Source organism: Dermacentor silvarum, chromosome 1 (assembly GCF_013339745.2).
Source record: "Dermacentor silvarum isolate Dsil-2018 chromosome 1, BIME_Dsil_1.4, whole genome shotgun sequence".
NCBI lineage: Eukaryota > Metazoa > Arthropoda > Arachnida > Ixodida > Ixodidae > Dermacentor > Dermacentor silvarum.
In genome coordinates, this window is record NC_051154.1 from 320,268,716 (window position 1) to 320,290,825 (window position 22,110).

Genomic DNA, 22,110 nt, shown 5'->3' on the forward strand with positions numbered 1-22,110 from the left:
CTCTCAAAACGGCGCCGCGATATCTTTCTTCGTCAACGACTTCAAGTTTCGCTTTGAGTTCTTTGATATCGTTTATAAATGTACCAGCCGCGCCTCTTTCCATGTTCAACAGGTATGCTAACGTGCACTGCATTTGCCCTTCCTCTTGCTTTTGTTTGTGCCGCAACACGCATGCTCTCTCTAAAGCAATTATTTTCGCTTCGCGCTTTTAAACCGTTCCCAAGCTTCTACAACATTTTCAGCATTATCAAAGAACGTTTTCTAATTTCTCTTTTATTTTTTGAAGAAACACCTCATCCTGCAAAAGATTGTCATTAAGTTTCCATAAGTGCCAATTAAATTTTTTCTCTTTGCTTTTTGTACCTATCGTAACCATTACCAAGCAAAGGTCACTGAAACTGATGCATTCGACACTGTAGCTAGAAAGGAACAGAACTAAGTGAAAAGGGACATAAATGCGGTCTAACCTCGAGCGGCAGTCTCCTTGAAAACGCGTATATTACACATCACTGTCAGAACCAAGAACACTTCCAACATCCTCCACATCAACTTCACACAAAATTTCATGCAGAACAGTTGCGCTTTTATCTTGGCTGAGCAGCTTTTTTCGATCTATCTATCGGCCGGCACACACAATTAAAGTCGCCAAACACTAGAACGTGCCTGTCGCACACCAAGAAAGATCTCAGGTAAACAAAGAATTCTTCACGTTCACGAGCATTATTAGGAGCATATACACACACCGCCCGCCAAAGCATTCCAGAAAAATAAAAATCACAAATAAGCATACGCCCTCCCTCACATGAAGTAACTTGCTGCTCTGTAATCCAAATACTGTTTCTAATAAAAAGAAGGCAGCCACCAGAAGTACCATTCGCGTGGCAAACGCATACGTTGTACTTCGTTCTGAAAATTTCAGCCAATCGATCCGTTTTTTCCTCAGATTCAATTTTTGTTTCTTGGACTGCCATCAAATCAATGTCTTTTTCTAGTAGCATGCGGCTAATCTGACGTCTTCGCCTCTGTGACAGCCCTCTAACGTTTAATGTCGCCAAACGAAGCGGAGTGGTGATGTTAATATCGTCTGCCATTGCGTTAGCTACAATTAAGGTGTGCCCCTACTCACAATTTTCGAGGAAACATTGCGGCTCTCACACTGATGCTTGGGGAACATATCCCTCTCCTTGAAGGCGAAGTCTGCAAAACCACGTCCTCACAGAATCATTCCCGATCAAAGATCGGGTCCTGAAAGTTCTTTCCGTGGCACTAACTCCACTAAGGCGGAGGCGCCGCATGTGACGGCCGTCCGTCTGGCGGCACGTTGGGCTTGACCTTCAGCGTCGACCGTCGGACTGTCGGTGTTTTCGGTGTCGGTCCTTCGGTATCCACGCCGTCGGTGTCTCGGCTGTGGTCCTCAACCCCGTCACGCAAGCGCTTTCCGGCGCCTTTAGCGTCGGAAGTCAGGTCCATGTCGTCGCTGACGCTGACTGGCTCGTCAGCCAGTTTGGTCGGAGGTGGCGTGATTTCCGAAAACGCGCTCGTCGCCTCAGCACCAGCTTGCGTCACTTGAACCTTCGCAGGGGGAGGTGCAGAATCCGGCACATTGCCTTCATCTATCCCCTTCGAGTTCACCTTTGGGTTCTTCGTACCCAGTGGTGCAGACTGAGCCGCCGCCCCTTCAGCTGCTCCTTTGGCGGCCTCTTCGGCGTCCTCTTGATCCATGAGAAGCTCAGACGAGTGCTCGCTCCTGCCTGGGCCAGCAACGTTGGCGTACGTTCTCACGCACTGGGTCTCGCCGTGGCCCAAGCGACGACGCAACCCACATCGTGGAACCCGGCATTTTCGTCGAATGTGTCCAGTGCCAGGGCACCGGAGGCAGAGGGGTGGTCTGCCCGGGACAATAACGAGAGTCAGGTCTTCCGCAACACGAAGTTGGTGTGGTAGGTCGTCTGCTGTCATTCCGGGCTTGAGTTTCAGGACCACCGCCCGTGTCGTGGTTACTTTGTCGTTGCAGCCCTGGACGCTCCACTTCTCCCTCGTCACTTCAGTTACTCTTCCGAACGGTGCCAAGGCTGCTCTGACGTCTTCGTCAGGAACACCATGCAGCAGCCAGAAGAGCTTGAGCCTGACACCCTGGTTGCACGGGTCAATGACCACGCAACGGTGTTCCTTGACAAGGAATCCTTCTGCGTCCAATATCTTCTTTTTGGCCGCCTCGTTCGCAAAAGTTACGGCCTACACATGATTCATCTGATAAGCCCCGAGGGCCACCACTTCCGGCAGCAGCATGAGTCGCGAAAGCGCATCCCTGAAATGCTCAACACGGTAAGGCCGAGCTTTCACTTTGCCGTGAATAAAAACAGTGTTCAAAACACTTGCACCTGAAGGCAGTTGTGGTGGAACCATCTGGTAGTCCGGGGAAGGTTTTTCCGTTGACCGGGAACCGCGGCCGAAGGCCGCTGTAACCGCTCCTGAGGAGCAAGACATTCCGCGACCGTTCGCTGTGATGGCCGGAAGTGGCATTGCGCCACGGAGGCGATACACGCGCGGCGCTTTACCTGTTGTGCTCGTGACTCTCATGCAACACACATGTAAAAAAAGGAAGACCACCGCCCCCGGGAGGGCTTGAGCCTCCAACATTTCGGTTAACAGTGGAACGCGCTAGCCGATTGCGCCACGGAGGCTTTTTTTTTTTTTTGCTTTATTACCTTGTGATCAACATTTCACAAATACGGCAATTGCAAACAAAAAGTACAGGAAAATCCCTAGCCAGTCGGCTAGTTCGTGTGTTTTAAAATGGCTTGATTTTGGCGAAATGATCAAAAACAGTAATCCATTCTGGAGGATCATCTAGTGCCTTGTACACATCTCGTATGTAGATAACAGCTTCAATGAAACAATCTGTTGCCAATCTTGGACTCAAATGCGCATGTCTGACGTCCATTCTTGTTTGCCAGAAACTGTGCATACACATCACCATGAACATATTACTTGGTACACCCTCTGGTTCCACACAAGGTAAGTAATGAATTCCGAAAACGCTTAAAGGTAGGTCCTTTTCTAAAGTCCCTTGAAGCACATCCCATAGGAACATCGCGTCATGGCAATCAAGAAAAATGTTCAATTGCTTCCGGTTTTCTACATATTAGGCAGTTTACAGACCATGGAACGAAGAGGCCTTCGCTCTGCAGCCATGGTTTTACAGGGAGGGTATCGGTATGCAATTGGAAAAAAAAAGGTTTTCATTGAGGCTTTCACTGGCATTCGCTTAACACGCTTGAGGACGTCGCGCTCTGAGCCCAGCTGGTACAGCCCGCGGTACACAGGAATTGGCAAAAAAACATCACGTAACTCTTTGTACAATCGCTTACGTGTCACAGACGATAAGTATTCATAGCAAAATCTGGCCTTAAGAATCTGCATAGCCGCTACAATTTCACGTAGGTAGCCAGATAACAACGCTGACCGAAAAAAAAACGTTGATACAACGTAGTCTGGCAAGGAATCCCGTAATCGCACCTGGATTACAGTTCGAAGAAATACGTCAGCTTGATCACGCAAGAAGAAAAATCTCGTTACAATCTGCTTAAAAAACTGGTGCGATAGCCCCAAGCCCCGTTTTTAACTTTATGAAAAAGGTTTCAACGACTCATGCGCTCCCAAGTCAACCCCCAGATAAAGACTACAAACACTCTGTGCAGTTTTTGTACAGAAACCCTAGTCATGCTTAACACCTGGAGCACATAGTACACTTTAGCTATCAAAAACACATTACAAACGGCTGCTCTTGAAAACATAGAAAAATTATGACCCCCTCATTTTTCAGTTTGTAATTTAACTCTTCTTGCTTCATCTGCCCAATAGTCTTTACTGTCCTTATAGTGTTTCAGTTGAACTCCTATATAGCTGTCGGGAGTTGTGCTCCATTTTATGTTGCACATCATATCTGGAGCACTATCCCAGCTGCCATGGCAGAACTCAAGACATTTATTCCAGCTTATCATGCTTCCTGTTGCTCTACAAAAATTGTTAGCCTCTTATACAACTTCGTACACGCTTTCTTCATTTGCGCAAAATGCAGCTATATCATCTGCATAAGCGAGGATTTTAACTTCACTGCTGAAGAAAGTGTAGCCTCGAATACTCGGATTTGCAAGTACTTTTAAACAAAAGGGTTCCAGGTAAAGATTAAAGAGGAGGGATATCAAACAACAGCCTTGTTTTACAGATGTTTCAACACGAATCATTTCACTTAGTTTCTTATTGATGACAAGTCTCGCTGTACATTTATCATAGACCATTTTCACTCCTTCAAGAATTACAGATCCTACATTGACGTGCTTCAGGATGAGGAACAGAATTTCATGCACAACGCACATGTAAAGAATGGAAGACCACCCGCCCCCGGGAGGGCTTGAACCTCCAACCATTCGGTTAACAGCCGAACGCGCTAGCCGATTGCGCCACGGAGGCGAGGCTGCGATTTACCTCTTGTGCCCGTGACTGTCATACAACGCACATGTAAAAAAAAGGAAGACCACCGCCCCCGGGAGGGCTTGAGCCTCCAACCTTTTGGTTAACAGCCGAACGCGCTAGCCGATTGCGCCACGCAGGCGATAGATACGGTGGTCCCGGGTTCGAGTCCAAGACCAGGACGAATTTTTCTTCAACTGCGAGGCTTTTTTTCGAGGAACCCGGTTGGGTTTCCATTGTAGCAAATTGCTACATTTGGGTGGAAGTCTCAGTTTCCCTTAATTACTTATCTCCACCTAGCGGATTTCCGCTGAACTATTACATCGAACACTTGCCTTTGCTTCGAGTTGTCGACAAATTTGACTTCGCCCTGCCATCTGCTAGGCGCCTGGTTAGCTCAGATGGTAGAGCGGCTGCCCCGGAAAGGCGGTGGTCCCGGGTTCAAGTACCGGACCAGGACGAATTTTTCTTCAACTGCGAGGCTTCCTTTCGAGGCACCCGGTTGGGTTTCCATTGTAGCAAATTGCAACATTTGGGTGGAAGTCTCCGTTTCCCTTAAAGGCGATACGCGCGCTGCGATTTACCTCTTGCGCCCGTGACGGTCATACAACGCACATGTAAAGAATGACAGACCACCGGCCCCGGGAGAGCTTGAACCTCCAACCTTTCGGTTAACAGCCGAACGCTCTAGCCGATTGCGCCACGGAGGCGTTACACGCGCGGCGCTTTACCTGTTGTGCTTGTGACTCTCATGCAACCCACATGTAAAAAAAGGAAGACCACCGCCCACGGGAGGGCTTGAACCTCCAACCTTTCGGTTAACAGCCGAACGCGCTAGCCGATTGCGCCACGGAGGCGATACCCGTGCTGCGATTGACCTCTTGTGCCCGTGACTGTGTTACAACGCACATGTAAAAAAAGGAAGACCACCGCCCCCTGGAGGGCCTGAACCTCCACCCTTGCGGTTAACAGCCGAACGCGCTAGCCGATTGCGCCACGGAGGCTTTTTTTATTACTTTATTGCCAGTCCTCGGCAAAGAACAACACAAAATTCCATGAACACTATGCAAAACAGCAATACATACATTTGTTGCCATCCGCTACTGCGGCATGACGTTGTCGTTTTAAAATGCCTTGAGTGCTGTCAGGGGTTCAACCCTGGACAGCCACTCGGGAACAGTCTGTTGTGACTTCAACAGTTCTACATGCCGATGCATGCTTTCTCGGAAGTATACACGCGCCGGTCGGGCATCAGGGTCACACTGGTACCCCGCCATTCTCGAGCGCCATAGACAGTGGAGGCCCTCCGTGGCGCAATCATACGGGAATCCTTCGTCGTCATCTACTGGCGAAAACCTGATTCCTTGGGGATCTATCGGTAGCTCCTTTTTTAAGGTCCTTTGCAATACGTCCCAGAAATATACCCCCTCCCAACAGTGGATGAAGACATGATCTATGTTTTCGGGTTTTTTACAAATGAGGCAGTTGTTTCCCCATGGCAAGTAGAACTTACGCTGTTCTAGAAATGTTTTAACGTGTAAAGTACCGGTATGTAGTTTAAAGAAGAACGATATGGTGCCTGGTTGCACTGGCATCTTTCGCACCCTTTTCAAAACGTCTAGGCCTTGGCCTCCACTGTGCACGGCTCGGTTCATGGATACAAGCAAGACACTATCACACAAATCACGATATAACTTTTTGCGTTTTACAGTCAACAAATATAAATTCGAAAAACGAACATGCAAAAAGGAAACACTATCAACAATTTCCCGGAAGAATCCACGCACTGAACCTGTCATGGTTTCGGTACTGACAACAAGCTCGGGGAAGAGATCTTGATAGTCTCATTTGCATCACGGTGCGCAGAAATGGGTCATTTGTATCGCGAAAGAAAAAGAACCTGTTAACAAGTTGACGCAAGAAGAGGTGCGCCAAACCAAGACCACCATCCTTAACACGCAGGAAAAGATTATCTCCGCGACATCGCTCCCAGCTTGATGCCCACACGAAAACAGCGAACACGCGGTGCAATTTCTTCACATTTATCCGTGAGCACTGTGCGACCTGCATTACGTACCAGATTTTCGTCACGAGGAACATATTGCACGCGGTAGCTCTCCCGAATATTGACAAGTGGCAGGCTTTCCATCTGTCCGATTTTTCTTTTATTTCTTTTGTCCGCTTCTTCCAGTACTCGCTACTGTCCTTGTAGGAATCAAGGGGTGCGCCACGGTACTTCACTGGTGTCGTAACCCAGCTTACGTTTGAATATGGTCTGGGGTAGACGCCCACCTTCCATGCCAAAAACCCGAAGATTTTTGCCAGTTCACGAAGATATTAGTGATTTCACTAAACCTTCTGATGATAGTAACAGTATTCAACACACTCTGCGTATCTTTTCAGCATACTGCCACATCGTCACCATAAGCCAATAACTTGACTTCTGCTGCTTGCAGTAGAAATCCGTTAATGTAATCATTTTGGATTATAGCCTGACATAGAGTTTCCATGTAAACACAAAACAAGAGTGGGCTGAGTGGGCAACCCTGGCGAACGGAGCGCTTCACATTAATGGGGGCCCCCAACGTCTGATTAATTATAAGTCTCGTATAGCAGCTCCGGTACGCCATAATCACCCCGTCAGTGATTATGCGGCCAAAATTAACATGTTTCAGGATTGTAAGCAAGAGCTCATGCGAAACGCAATCGAACGCTTTCTTCAAGTCCAGCTAGAGGATCACTACTGCATCGTACATAGCGTCACAACACTCAAGCACACACTTCATCTTATGAATGTTTGTGAAAATCGTTCTACCGCGGATGCTGCACGTCTGGTGCGGGCCGACTACTTCCTTAATAACTGACTGCACCCTACGTGCCAGTACCTTCATCAATATTTTGTAGTCACAGTTGGTCAGTGCTATTGGTCTGTAGGATGAAAGTTGCTTGAGCTTTTCGGCCTCTTCGGTTTTCAAGATTAGTACTGTATGGGACTGGTCGAAGGATGGTGGAAGCATTTTCAGTTCGTATGCTTCATTGAAAACTGCGGTTAGTCTAGGGGCTAGGTGGTTTGAATATTTTGTACCAAGCTGCACAAAGACCGTCTGGCCCTGGTGACTTGCCAGGGTTCAGGTCTTCGATAGCTTTCATCACTTCATTTTCTGGTATTGGGTGTTCTAATGTCTCTTTTACTTCACTCGACAATTGCGGCATTCGCTCCAAAATTAAGCGTTTGAAACCTTGTATATCGACGGGCCTGAATGCGAAAAGCTTTTGAAAATGTTCAAAGAAAGCACACCCTATGTTATAGTTTTCGGTTACTTCAACCCCGTCGCGTTCGATGGCCTGAGTCTGCTTGCGTCTGGAATTATTTTTTTCTAATCCCAGCACTCTTTTCGTAGGCATTTCGCCGCATGCCAGCCTTTCTGCTCTCGCGTGCATTAGCGCACCCCGGTAGCGCTCTTCGTCAAACGCCTCGAGTTTCTTCTTAACGGCACGCATATCTTCTTGATAAGCGCCCGGTTGCATACATTCGAGCTTCGCAAATTTATCATGCATTGATTTTAATGCGTTTTCTCTCGCTTTCTTTTCCTATTGCAGTACGCTACTCCTTTCTATTGCCTTCATTTTATAGTTTGCTTCAGCTATTCCCATTCCTCACCTAACTTGACACAACTGTAATTACCAAAAGTGTTCCCTTTTCGTTGAAAGAGTCATCCCGTAGCAGTTCCGCATTCATTTTCCACAGTTCCCACACAAATTTGTTCTGTTCTTTCTTGTGGCCCAACGTGCATTTTACCAGGTAGTGGTCAGAAAAGGATACTGCAGTCACATCATAATACTGGAATTTTTCGACTAAGTCATCTGACAAATACATACGGTCCAATCGCGCGTGACTTGTGCCCTGGAAGCGAGTATACCTCACGTCTCGGTCCCCCCGAAAATACTCAGCGATGTCCTCCAATTCGCATTCACGTAGAATCTGTGCCAGGATATCGCTGCTTTTGTCATGAACTACGCGTCGCGTAGACCTATCCTGGGCACCTAATACACAATTGAAGTCACCAACTAAGGCTATCATTTTGTGCACCGAGAGTTGATGCTGTAGGTTAAGAAAGAAATTTGCACTTTCTTCCAGATTATTAGACGCATAAACGCACAACACGCGCCATCGGACATCGCAATAGCTGAAATCACAGACAAGTCGGCCAGAAGTGCACGAAAAGTAACCATCTATGACAAGCCCAGAGAGCTTCTTCACAAACAATACAGACCCAGCCGACGTCCCTGAGGCGTGGCTCACTGCGGCATAGTACTTATACGTGAACCTTTGCACCATGCTCCCGGTCTGCTCCTCGCCGTCTACCTTGGTTTCTTGCACGGCTAAAACGTCGAGGTCTTGGTCCACTAGTAGTCCGTACACCTGACTCTGTTTCCTTTTGGCGGCCAGACCTCGAACGTTTAGCGTGCCGAGGCTAAGCGACCGGTTGGCAGCCATAATTGATACAAAAAGCAGAGAAGGCCCGGAGCATGGTGCTTACCTTAACGTCTAGCGGTACGTTAGACGTCTCCGTGGCCATCCGGTCGCCGTCGGTCGAGTTTTCCGGGGTCGGCTTTGCGGCGGGCCTACGGTCGGCCTACAAGCTCGGCTTAGGCTTGAGGGTCGAGCGCCTTCCGGAAAGCGCCTTAGCGGGCGGAGCCTCACAGTCACCGCCGGCCTTTCCATCGACTTTCTCCTCCTGCTTCAGGGACCTCTTGACCGATGCTGCAATGCCTTCAACGCGGGCGTTGGTAGGGGTCGTGTAGTCTTCCGCTACCTGCATAGCGTCAGTAGCCTGCTGGGGGGTCTCGCTTTCTGCCGGGGTCTCCGTCACGCTCCCGAGAGTTGCTGTTGGCTCCTTGGGGGGAGGGACATCATCCCATCTTCCATTCGTCGGGGTGGTCGTCTCGCTCGCTTCTGCCGCCGCGTTGCCGCTTCCGGCTTCCTTGGCCGCCTCCTCCGCCTCGATGACGTCCATCATGTCGTCTGATGTTAACGCCTCGCTCTCCGTCGAACCCGCCGCTACTGCATACGAGCGTACACAGTCCACATCAACGTGGCCGAAAAGCCTGCACCTGAAGCAACGGGAACCTTGCATTCTCGTCGAACGTGACCAGAACCCTTACAGCGCAGACACTGCAGAAGGCGACCCGGGGCGACCACAAGTGCGAGTTCCCCGGCGACGCGTATCTAGTGGGGCAAGTCGTCGACCTTCACTCCAGACTTGAGCTGCAGTAGCACTGCTCGAGTCGTTGAGCCCTTGTCGGAGCCGCCATCCACTCGCTAGCACTCGCGGGTCACTTCGGTCACTTCGCCAAACGAGGCCAACGCCGCCTTCACGTCCTTGTCTTCCACCCCATGCAGCAACCAGTGGAGACGCAGCTTCACCTGTTGTTCCTTCGGGCCGATGACCAGGCAGCGACACCCCTTGACCTGCAGCTCCTATAGCGCCGCCAGATTTTTGGAAGCCTCGGCTGTGTTCATCGTCACCGCCCACACATGGTTGATTTGGTACGCTCCAAGGGCGACGACGCCCGAGAGCATACCAACAGCTTGAAGCGCGTCCCGAAAATCTTCTACACGGAACGGGCGCACACGAGCGTCGCCGTGCAAAAACACAGTATTTAATACGATGCGTCCTGTTGGTAGTCCTGGCAAAATAATCTGGTAGCCCTTATCATCCTCATTCGAAACCCTGTTGCCGCGGCTGACAGCGGCATTAGCCGCTCCGTTATAGCCCATGATCCCGCAATCCGTTTAGCTCGGAAGCCGGAAGCAGAATGATTGCGCCACGGAGGCGATACGCGTGCTGCGATTTACCTGTTGTGCTCGTGACTGTCATACAACGCACATGCAAAAAAAAGGAAGACCACCGCCCCCGGGAGGGCTTGAACCTGCAACCTTTCGGTGAACAGCCGAACGCGCTAGCCGATTGCGCCACGGAGGCGATACACGCGCTGCGCTTTACCTGTTGTGCTCGTGACTCTCATGCAACGCACATGTAAAAAAAAGGAAGACCACCGCCCCCGGGAGGGCTTGAACCTCCAACCTTTCGGTTAACAGCCGAACGCGCTAGCCGATTGCGCCACGTTTTTTTTGGCCGTCGAGTCTTTTTATTTTCTTTATTGCCAGTCCTTGACAAAGAACAACACAAAATTGCATGAACACTATACAAAACAGCAATACATACATTTGTTGCCATCCGCTACTGCGGCATGACGTTGTCGTGTTAAAATTCCTTGAGTGCTGCCAGGAGTTCAACCCTGGACAGCCACTCGGGAACAGTCTGTTGTGACTTCAACAGTTCTACATGCCGATGCATGCTTTCTCGGATGTATACACGCCCCGGTCGGGCATCAGGGTCACAGTGGTACCCCGCCATTCTCGAGCGCCATAGACAGTGGAGGCCCGTAAGCATGATTAAAACATAAGAGAATCCTTCGTCGTCATCTATTGGCAAAAACCTGATTCTTTGGGGATCTATCGGTAGCTCCTTTTTTAAGGTCCTTTGCAATACGTCCCAGAAATATCATCATCATCATCATCCTCATCATCAGCCTTTATTTATGTCCACTGCAGGACGAAGGCCTCTCCCTGCGATCTTCAGGGAGGAGATCGCAGGAAGAGACCTACCCCTGTCTTGCGCTAGCGTATTTTAACTTGCGCCCAGAAATATACCCCCTCCCAACAATGGATGAAGACATGATCAACGTTTTCCGGTTTTTTACAAATGAGGCAGTTTTCTCCCCATGGCAAGTAGAACTTACGTTGTACTAGAAATGTTTTAACGTTTAAAGTACCGGTATGTTTTTTAAAGAACTATTTGGTGCCTTGTTGCACTGGCATCTTTCGCACCCTTTCCAAAACGTCTAGGCCTGGGCCTCCACTGTACAGGGCTCGGTACATGGGTACAAGCAAAACACTATCACACAAATCACGATATAACTTTTTGCGCTTTATAGTCCACAAATATGCATTCGAAAAACGAACACGCAAAAAGGAAACACTATCAACAATTTCCCGGAAGAATCCACGTGTCATGGTTTCGGTGCCGACAAACTCGGGAAGTGATCTTCATAGTCTCATTTGCATCACGGTGCGCAGAAATGGGTCATTTGTATCGCGAAAGAAAAAGAACCTGTTAACAAGTTGACGCAAGAAGAGGTGCGCCAAACCAAGACCACCATCCTTAACACGCAGGAAAAGATTATCTCCGCGACATCGCTCCCAGCTTGATGCCCACACGAAAACAGCGAACACGCGGTGCAATTTCTTCACATTTATCCGTGAGCACTGTGCGACCTGCATTACGTACCAGATTTTCGTCACGAGGAACATATTGCACGCGGTAGCTCTCCCGAATATTGACAAGTGGCAGGCTTTCCATCTGTCCGATTTTTCTTTTATTTCTTTTGTCCGCTTCTTCCAGTACTCGCTACTGTCCTTGTAGGAATCAAGGGGTGCGCCACGGTACTTCACTGGTGTCGTAACCCAGCTTACGTTTGAATATGGTCTGGGGTAGACGCCCACCTTCCATGCCAAAAACCCGAAGATTTTTGCCAGTTCACGAAGATATTAGTGATTTCACTAAACCTTCTGATGATAGTAACAGTATTCAACACACTCTGCGTATCTTTTCAGCATACTGCCACATCGTCACCATAAGCCAATAACTTGACTTCTGCTGCTTGCAGTAGAAATCCGTTAATGTAATCATTTTGGATTATAGCCTGACATAGAGTTTCCATGTAAACACAAAACAAGAGTGGGCTGAGTGGGCAACCCTGGCGAACGGAGCGCTTCACATTAATGGGGGCCCCCAACGTCTGATTAATTATAAGTCTCGTATAGCAGCTCCGGTACGCCATAATCACCCCGTCAGTGATTATGCGGCCAAAATTAACATGTTTCAGGATTGTAAGCAAGAGCTCATGCGAAACGCAATCGAACGCTTTCTTCAAGTCCAGCTAGAGGATCACTACTGCATCGTACATAGCGTCACAACACTCAAGCACACACTTCATCTTATGAATGTTTGTGAAAATCGTTCTACCGCGGATGCTGCACGTCTGGTGCGGGCCGACTACTTCCTTAATAACTGACTGCACCCTACGTGCCAGTACCTTCATCAATATTTTGTAGTCACAGTTGGTCAGTGCTATTGGTCTGTAGGATGAAAGTTGCTTGAGCTTTTCGGCCTCTTCGGTTTTCAAGATTAGTACTGTATGGGACTGGTCGAAGGATGGTGGAAGCATTTTCAGTTCGTATGCTTCATTGAAAACTGCGGTTAGTCTAGGGGCTAGGTGGTTTGAATATTTTGTACCAAGCTGCACAAAGACCGTCTGGCCCTGGTGACTTGCCAGGGTTCAGGTCTTCGATAGCTTTCATCACTTCATTTTCTGGTATTGGGTGTTCTAATGTCTCTTTTACTTCACTCGACAATTGCGGCATTCGCTCCAAAATTAAGCGTTTGAAACCTTGTATATCGACGGGCCTGAATGCGAAAAGCTTTTGAAAATGTTCAAAGAAAGCACACCCTATGTTATAGTTTTCGGTTACTTCAACCCCGTCGCGTTCGATGGCCTGAGTCTGCTTGCGTCTGGAATTATTTTTTTCTAATCCCAGCACTCTTTTCGTAGGCATTTCGCCGCATGCCAGCCTTTCTGCTCTCGCGTGCATTAGCGCACCCCGGTAGCGCTCTTCGTCAAACGCCTCGAGTTTCTTCTTAACGGCACGCATATCTTCTTGATAAGCGCCCGGTTGCATACATTCGAGCTTCGCAAATTTATCATGCATTGATTTTAATGCGTTTTCTCTCGCTTTCTTTTCCTATTGCAGTACGCTACTCCTTTCTATTGCCTTCATTTTATAGTTTGCTTCAGCTATTCCCATTCCTCACCTAACTTGACACAACTGTAATTACCAAAAGTGTTCCCTTTTCGTTGAAAGAGTCATCCCGTAGCAGTTCCGCATTCATTTTCCACAGTTCCCACACAAATTTGTTCTGTTCTTTCTTGTGGCCCAACGTGCATTTTACCAGGTAGTGGTCAGAAAAGGATACTGCAGTCACATCATAATACTGGAATTTTTCGACTAAGTCATCTGACAAATACATACGGTCCAATCGCGCGTGACTTGTGCCCTGGAAGCGAGTATACCTCACGTCTCGGTCCCCCCGAAAATACTCAGCGATGTCCTCCAATTCGCATTCACGTAGAATCTGTGCCAGGATATCGCTGCTTTTGTCATGAACTACGCGTCGCGTAGACCTATCCTGGGCACCTAATACACAATTGAAGTCACCAACTAAGGCTATCATTTTGTGCACCGAGAGTTGATGCTGTAGGTTAAGAAAGAAATTTGCACTTTCTTCCAGATTATTAGACGCATAAACGCACAACACGCGCCATCGGACATCGCAATAGCTGAAATCACAGACAAGTCGGCCAGAAGTGCACGAAAAGTAACCATCTATGACAAGCCCAGAGAGCTTCTTCACAAACAATACAGACCCAGCCGACGTCCCTGAGGCGTGGCTCACTGCGGCATAGTACTTATACGTGAACCTTTGCACCATGCTCCCGGTCTGCTCCTCGCCGTCTACCTTGGTTTCTTGCACGGCTAAAACGTCGAGGTCTTGGTCCACTAGTAGTCCGTACACCTGACTCTGTTTCCTTTTGGCGGCCAGACCTCGAACGTTTAGCGTGCCGAGGCTAAGCGACCGGTTGGCAGCCATAATTGATACAAAAAGCAGAGAAGGCCCGGAGCATGGTGCTTACCTTAACGTCTAGCGGTACGTTAGACGTCTCCGTGGCCATCCGGTCGCCGTCGGTCGAGTTTTCCGGGGTCGGCTTTGCGGCGGGCCTACGGTCGGCCTACAAGCTCGGCTTAGGCTTGAGGGTCGAGCGCCTTCCGGAAAGCGCCTTAGCGGGCGGAGCCTCACAGTCACCGCCGGCCTTTCCATCGACTTTCTCCTCCTGCTTCAGGGACCTCTTGACCGATGCTGCAATGCCTTCAACGCGGGCGTTGGTAGGGGTCGTGTAGTCTTCCGCTACCTGCATAGCGTCAGTAGCCTGCTGGGGGGTCTCGCTTTCTGCCGGGGTCTCCGTCACGCTCCCGAGAGTTGCTGTTGGCTCCTTGGGGGGAGGGACATCATCCCATCTTCCATTCGTCGGGGTGGTCGTCTCGCTCGCTTCTGCCGCCGCGTTGCCGCTTCCGGCTTCCTTGGCCGCCTCCTCCGCCTCGATGACGTCCATCATGTCGTCTGATGTTAACGCCTCGCTCTCCGTCGAACCCGCCGCTACTGCATACGAGCGTACACAGTCCACATCAACGTGGCCGAAAAGCCTGCACCTGAAGCAACGGGAACCTTGCATTCTCGTCGAACGTGACCAGAACCCTTACAGCGCAGACACTGCAGAAGGCGACCCGGGGCGACCACAAGTGCGAGTTCCCCGGCGACGCGTATCTAGTGGGGCAAGTCGTCGACCTTCACTCCAGACTTGAGCTGCAGTAGCACTGCTCGAGTCGTTGAGCCCTTGTCGGAGCCGCCATCCACTCGCTAGCACTCGCGGGTCACTTCGGTCACTTCGCCAAACGAGGCCAACGCCGCCTTCACGTCCTTGTCTTCCACCCCATGCAGCAACCAGTGGAGACGCAGCTTCACCTGTTGTTCCTTCGGGCCGATGACCAGGCAGCGACACCCCTTGACCTGCAGCTCCTATAGCGCCGCCAGATTTTTGGAAGCCTCGGCTGTGTTCATCGTCACCGCCCACACATGGTTGATTTGGTACGCTCCAAGGGCGACGACGCCCGAGAGCATACCAACAGCTTGAAGCGCGTCCCGAAAATCTTCTACACGGAACGGGCGCACACGAGCGTCGCCGTGCAAAAACACAGTATTTAATACGATGCGTCCTGTTGGTAGTCCTGGCAAAATAATCTGGTAGCCCTTATCATCCTCATTCGAAACCCTGTTGCCGCGGCTGACAGCGGCATTAGCCGCTCCGTTATAGCCCATGATCCCGCAATCCGTTTAGCTCGGAAGCCGGAAGCAGAATGATTGCGCCACGGAGGCGATACGCGTGCTGCGATTTACCTGTTGTGCTCGTGACTGTCATACAACGCACATGCAAAAAAAAGGAAGACCACCGCCCCCGGGAGGGCTTGAACCTGCAACCTTTCGGTGAACAGCCGAACGCGCTAGCCGATTGCGCCACGGAGGCGATACACGCGCTGCGCTTTACCTGTTGTGCTCGTGACTCTCATGCAACGCACATGTAAAAAAAAGGAAGACCACCGCCCCCGGGAGGGCTTGAACCTCCAACCTTTCGGTTAACAGCCGAACGCGCTAGCCGATTGCGCCACGTTTTTTTTGGCCGTCGAGTCTTTTTATTTTCTTTATTGCCAGTCCTTGACAAAGAACAACACAAAATTGCATGAACACTATACAAAACAGCAATACATACATTTGTTGCCATCCGCTACTGCGGCATGACGTTGTCGTGTTAAAATTCCTTGAGTGCTGCCAGGAGTTCAACCCTGGACAGCCACTCGGGAACAGTCTGTTGTGACTTCAACAGTTCTACATGCCGATGCATGCTTTCTCGGATGTATACACGCCCCGGTCGGGCATCAGGGTCACAGTGGTACCCCGCCATTCTCGAGCGCCATAGACAGTGGAGGCCCGTAAGCATGATTAAAACATAAGAGAATCCTTCGTCGTCATCTATTGGCAAAAACCTGATTCTTTGGGGATCTATCGGTAGCTCCTTTTTTAAGGTCCTTTGCAATACGTCCCAGAAATATCATCATCATCATCATCCTCATCATCAGCCTTTATTTATGTCCACTGCAGGACGAAGGCCTCTCCCTGCGATCTTCAGGGAGGAGATCGCAGGAAGAGACCTACCCCTGTCTTGCGCTAGCGTATTTTAACTTGCGCCCAGAAATATACCCCCTCCCAACAATGGATGAAGACATGATCAACGTTTTCCGGTTTTTTACAAATGAGGCAGTTTTCTCCCCATGGCAAGTAGAACTTACGTTGTACTAGAAATGTTTTAACGTTTAAAGTACCGGTATGTTTTTTAAAGAACTATTTGGTGCCTTGTTGCACTGGCATCTTTCGCACCCTTTCCAAAACGTCTAGGCCTGGGCCTCCACTGTACAGGGCTCGGTACATGGGTACAAGCAAAACACTATCACACAAATCACGATATAACTTTTTGCGCTTTATAGTCCACAAATATGCATTCGAAAAACGAACACGCAAAAAGGAAACACTATCAACAATTTCCCGGAAGAATCCACGTGTCATGGTTTCGGTGCCGACAAACTCGGGAAGTGATCTTCATAGTCTCATTTGCATCACAGTGCGCAGAAATGGGTCATTTGTATCGCGAAAGAAAAAGAACCTGTTAACAAGTTGACGCAAGAAGATGTCCGCCAACCTAAGACCACCATCCTTAACACGCCGGAAAAGATTATCTCAGCTGCATCGCTCCCAGCTTGATGCCCACACGAAAACAGTGAACACGCTGTGCTGTTGCTGCACATTAATCCGTGAGCACTGTAGGACCTGCATTACGTACCAGATTTTTGTCACGACGAACATATTGCACGCGGTAGCTCTCCCGAATATTCACAAGTGGCAGGCTTTCCATCTGTCCACATTTTCTTTTATCTCTTTTGTCTGCTCCTTCCAGTACTCGCTACTGTCCTTGTAGGCATCAAGGGGTGCGCCAAGGTACTTCACTGGTGTCGTAACCCAGCTGACGTTTGAATATGGTCTGGGGTAGACGCCCACCTTCCATGCCAAAAACCCGAAGATTTCTGCCAGTTCACGAATATATTAGTGATTTCACTAAACCATCTGATGATAGTAACAGTATTCAACACACTCTGGGTATCTTTTCAGCATACTGCCACATCGTCACCATAAGCCAATAACTTGACTTCTGCTGCTTGCAGTAGAAATCCGTTAATGTAATCATTTTGGATTATAGCCTGACATAGACTTTCCATGTCAACACAAAACAAGAGTGATTAAAGAGAAACTGAGACTTCCACCCAAATGTAGCAATTCGCTACTATGGAAACCCAACCGGGTTCCTCGAAAGAAAACTTCGCAGTTGAAGAAAAATTCGTCCTGGTCCGGGACCAGGACGAATTTTTCTTCAACTGCGAAGTTTTCTTTCGAGGAACCCGGTTGGGTTTCCATAGTAGCGAATTGCTACATTTGGGTGGAAGTCTCAGTTTCTCTTTAATTACTTATCTCCACCTAGCGGATTTCCGCTGAACTATTACATCAAAACAAGAGTGGGCTGAGTGGGCAACCCTGGCGAACGGAGCGCTTCACATTAATGGGGGCCCCCAACGTCTGATTAATTATAAGTCTCGTATAGCAGCTCCGGTACGCCATAGTCACCCCGTCAGTGATTATGCGGCCAAAATTAACATGTTTCAGGATTGTAAGCAAGAGCTCATGCGAAACGCGATCGAACGCTTTCTTCAAGTCCAGCTAGAGGATCACTACTGCATCGTACATAGCGTCACAACACTCAAGCACACACTTCATCTTATGAATGTTTGTGAAAATCGTTCTACCGCGGATGCTGCACGTCTGGTGCGGGCCGACTATTTCCTTAATAACTGACTGCACCCTACGTGCCAGTACCTTCATCAATATTTTGTAGTCACAGTTGGTCACTGCTATTGGTCTGTAGGATGAAAGTTGCTTGAGCTTTTCGGTCTCTTCGGTTTTCAAGATTAGTACTGTATGGGACTGGTCGAAGGATGGTGGAAGCATTTTCAGTTCGTATGCTTCATTGAAAACTGCGGTTAGTCTAGGGGCTAGGTGGTCTGAATATTTTGTACCAAGCTGCACAAAGACAGTCTGGCCCTGGTGACTTGCCAGGGTTCAGGTCTTCGATAGCTTTCATCACTTCGTTTTCTGTTATTGGGTGTTCTAACGTCTCCTTAACGTCACTGGAAAATTGCGGCATTCGCTCCAAAAATAAGTGTTTGAAACCTTGCATATTGACGGGCCTGAATGCGAAAAGCTTTTGAAGATGGTCAAAAAAAGCTCTCCCTATGTTATTGTGATCGGTTATTTCCACCCCGTCGTGTTCGATGGCCTCAACCTGCTTGCGTCTGGAATGCTTTTTTTCTAGTCCCAGCGCTCTATTCGTAGGCATTTCCGCGCACGCTAGTCTTTCTGCTCTCGCAAGCATGAGCGCACCCCGATAGCCCTCTTCGTCGAACGGCTCGAGTTTTTCCTTAACAGAGCGCATATCTTCTTGATAAGCACCCGATTGCATGCAATCGAGCGTCGCTAATTTTTTCAAAAGTGTTTTTAAAGCCTGTTCTCTTGCCTTTTCTTCATATCGCAATACACTACTCCTTTCGATAGCCTTCATTTTAATACTTTGCTTCAGCAACTCCCATTCCTCACCAAACTTGATAGAACTGTCCGTTCCAAAACTTTTCAGACCAGTCACTACCAAATAATGAAACGTGTCATCGCGTAGAAGCTGAGCGTTCATTTTCCACAATTCCCAGACAAATTGCTTTCGATCTTTCTTAAGGCCCACCCTGCATTTTACCAGGCAGGGGTCAGAAAACGATATTGCAGTCACTGCGTAACTCTGGCATTTATCTACTAAATCGTATGATAGATACACATGGTCCAATCGTGCGTGACTTGCACCCTGAAAGTGAGTGTACCTCACGTCCCGGTCACCCCGAAAACACTCAGAGATGTCTTCTAGTTCAAATTCGCTTATAATCTGCGCCAGGATGTCAGTGCTTTTGTCATAAACAACGCGTCGCGTAGACCTATCCTGCGAATTGAACACGCAATGGAAATAACCCATACAGGCTATTATTTTGTTTGCAGGGAAGTGTTGCCTTAGCTTACAAAAGAAATTAGCCCTCTCTTCCACCGCATTAGGCGCATAAACGCACAGCACGCGCCATTGGACATCACAATAGCTGAAGTCACAAACGACAAGTCGGCCAGAAGTACATGAAAAGTAACCCTCTATGTCCAGCCCTTGGAGCTTCTTCACGAACAATACACACCCAGCCGACGTCCCTAAGGCGTGGCTCACAACCGTATAGTACATATAGGTGAACCTTTGCACCATGCTCCCGGTCTGCTCCTCGCCGTCTACCTTGGTTTCTTGCACGGCTAAAACGTCGACGTCTTGGTCCACTAGTAGTCGATACACCTGACTGTTTCCTTTTGGCTGCCAGACCTCGAACGTTTAGCGTGCCGAGGCTAAGCGACGGGTTGAAAGCCATAATTGATACAAAAAGCAGGGGAGAAGGCCCGGAGCATGGTGCTCACCTTAACGTCCAGCAGTCCGCTAGACGCCTCCGTGGCCATCCGGTGGCCGTCGGTCGAGGTCGTCTGGGGTCGGCTTCGCGGCGGCCCTACGGTCGGCCTCCAGGTTTGGCTTAGGCTTGATGGTCGAGCGCCTTCCGGACAACGCCTTAGCGGTCGGAGCGTCAGAATCACCACCAGCCTTTCCGTCGACTTTCTCGTCCTGCTGCAGGGACCTCTTGACCGAAGCCGAGACGCCTTCGACGCGGGCGTTGGAGGGGGTCGTGCTGTCTTCCGCTGCCTGCATAGCGTCAGTAGCCTTCTGGGGGCTCTCATCTTCGGCAGGGGTCTCTGTCACGCTCCCGAGAGTTTCTGCTGGCTCCTTGGGGGGAGGCACATCATTCCGTCCTCCTTTCGTCGGGGTGGTTGGCCCGCTTACTTCTGCCACCGCGCTGCCGCTTCCGGCTCCCTTGGCCGCGTCCTCCGCCTCGATGACGTCCATCATGTCGTCTGATGTTAATGGCTCGCTCCCCACCGAACCCGCCGCTACTGCATACGAGCGTACACAGTCCGCATCAACGCAGCCGAAAAGCCTGCACCTGGAGCAACGGGGAACCTTGGATTCTCGTCGAACGTGACCAGAACCCTTACAGCGCAGACACAGCATAGGGCGACCACAAGCGCGAGTTCCCCGGCGACGCGGATCTGGTGGGGCAAGTCGTCGACCTTCAACCCAGTCTTCAGCTGCAGTAGCACTGCTCGAGTCGTCGAGCCCTTGTCGGAGGCACCATCCACTCGCCAGCGCTCGCGGGTCACCTCGGTCACTTTGCCGAATGAATCCAGCGCCGTCTTCACGTCCTCGTCTTCCACTCCATGCAAAAGCCAGTGGAGACGCAGCTTCACCTGTTGTTCCTTCGGGTCGATGACCAGGCAACGACGCCCCTTGACTTGCAGCTCCTTCAGCGCCACCAGCTTTTTGGAAGCCTCGGCTGTGTTCATCGTCACCGCCCACACATGGTTGATTTGGTACACTCCAAGGGCGACGACGCCCGAGAGCATACCAACAGCTTCAAGCGCGTCCCGAAAACCTTCTACACGGAACGGGCGAACACGAGCGTCACCGTGCAAAAACACCGTATTTGATACGATGCGTCCTGTTGGTAGTTGTGGCAAAATAATCTGGTAGCCCTTATCATCCTCATTCGAAAGCCTGTTGCCGTGGCTGACAGCCGCATTAGCCGCTCAATTGGAGCCCATGATCCCGCGATCCGTTTAACTCGGAATACGGAAGCAGAATGAGCCGACTGCGCCACGGAGGCGATACACGCGCTGCGCTTTACCTGTTGTGCTCGTGACTCTCATGCAACGCACATGTAAAAAAAGGAAGACCACCGCCTCCGGGAGGGCTTGAACCTCCAACGATTCGGTTAACAGCCGAACGCGCTAGCCGACTGCGCCACTTAGGCTTTTTTTTTCTTTATTACCATCTTGCTACATAACACAAAGTAATACACACACAGCACTTGCATCACTTTACAAGTAAATGATGCGAGCGGTGATCTGCCCCGCTCACACCAACTCATTAAAATCGTTTCAGCTTAACAAGGTCATCCATTATTCGGAGCCACTCTGGTTGTTCCTGTTGGGCCTTAAACACATCTCTTATATAAGACATGCTCTCTACAAAATGACTCTCCTATGGGGAGAACAGTCTCATCTGCATGTCTGAATGTCATTCGATTTTTCCATATGCTGTGTAAGCTGGTAAGCATAAACATGTCCCACGGTACTTCGTCTTCGCCATCTACCGTTAGAAATCGTATACCGTAAGGTGATATCGGAAGCGTCTTTTTTAAAATTCGTTGCAGCACGTCCCAGTGAAATACAGAGTCTGTGCAGTGAAGAAACATGTGGTCTATTGTCTCCGGTTTTCGGCATATTAAGCAATTTATAGACCAAGGGACAAATATTCCTTGTTCTTGAAGCCGTGGCTTCACGGGCAGTGTGCCAGTGTGCAGCTGAAAGAAAAATGTTTTCATCGAGGGCCGCACCGTCATTTTCTTAACTCTCTTCAGGACATTTTTTTCCGAGCCAACACAGTATATTGAACGGTCAATACAACAGCCGTTCTGTACGTGCTCGTATGACTGCTCCTTTGTATTTTTCTTTGTCCATCAGTTCTAATTTATTTTTTGTTTCTCTTATTTCTTTTGCAAACTGGCCCGGCTGCGCGCTTTCCAAACTCAGAAGCAAATTTAAGCGGCTATGA

The 22,110-nt window shown here is 49.4% G+C and overlaps 4 non-coding genes across 4 annotated transcripts; all 4 read right to left on the reverse strand.

The window, feature by feature from the left end:
- Window positions 1-4,399: 4,399 nt before the first annotated feature.
- Window positions 4,400-4,473, reverse strand: Trnan-guu (transfer RNA asparagine (anticodon GUU)). Its single transcript has one exon. It is a non-coding gene; the product is annotated as a tRNA-Asn (tRNA).
- Window positions 4,474-5,256: 783 nt separating this feature from the next.
- Window positions 5,257-5,330, reverse strand: Trnan-guu (transfer RNA asparagine (anticodon GUU)). Its single transcript has one exon. It is a non-coding gene; the product is annotated as a tRNA-Asn (tRNA).
- Window positions 5,331-10,386: 5,056 nt separating this feature from the next.
- Window positions 10,387-10,460, reverse strand: Trnan-guu (transfer RNA asparagine (anticodon GUU)). Its single transcript has one exon. It is a non-coding gene; the product is annotated as a tRNA-Asn (tRNA).
- A 5,204-nt stretch (window positions 10,461-15,664) lies between these two features.
- Window positions 15,665-15,738, reverse strand: Trnan-guu (transfer RNA asparagine (anticodon GUU)). Its single transcript has one exon. It is a non-coding gene; the product is annotated as a tRNA-Asn (tRNA).
- Between the last annotated feature and the right edge of the window lie 6,372 nt (window positions 15,739-22,110).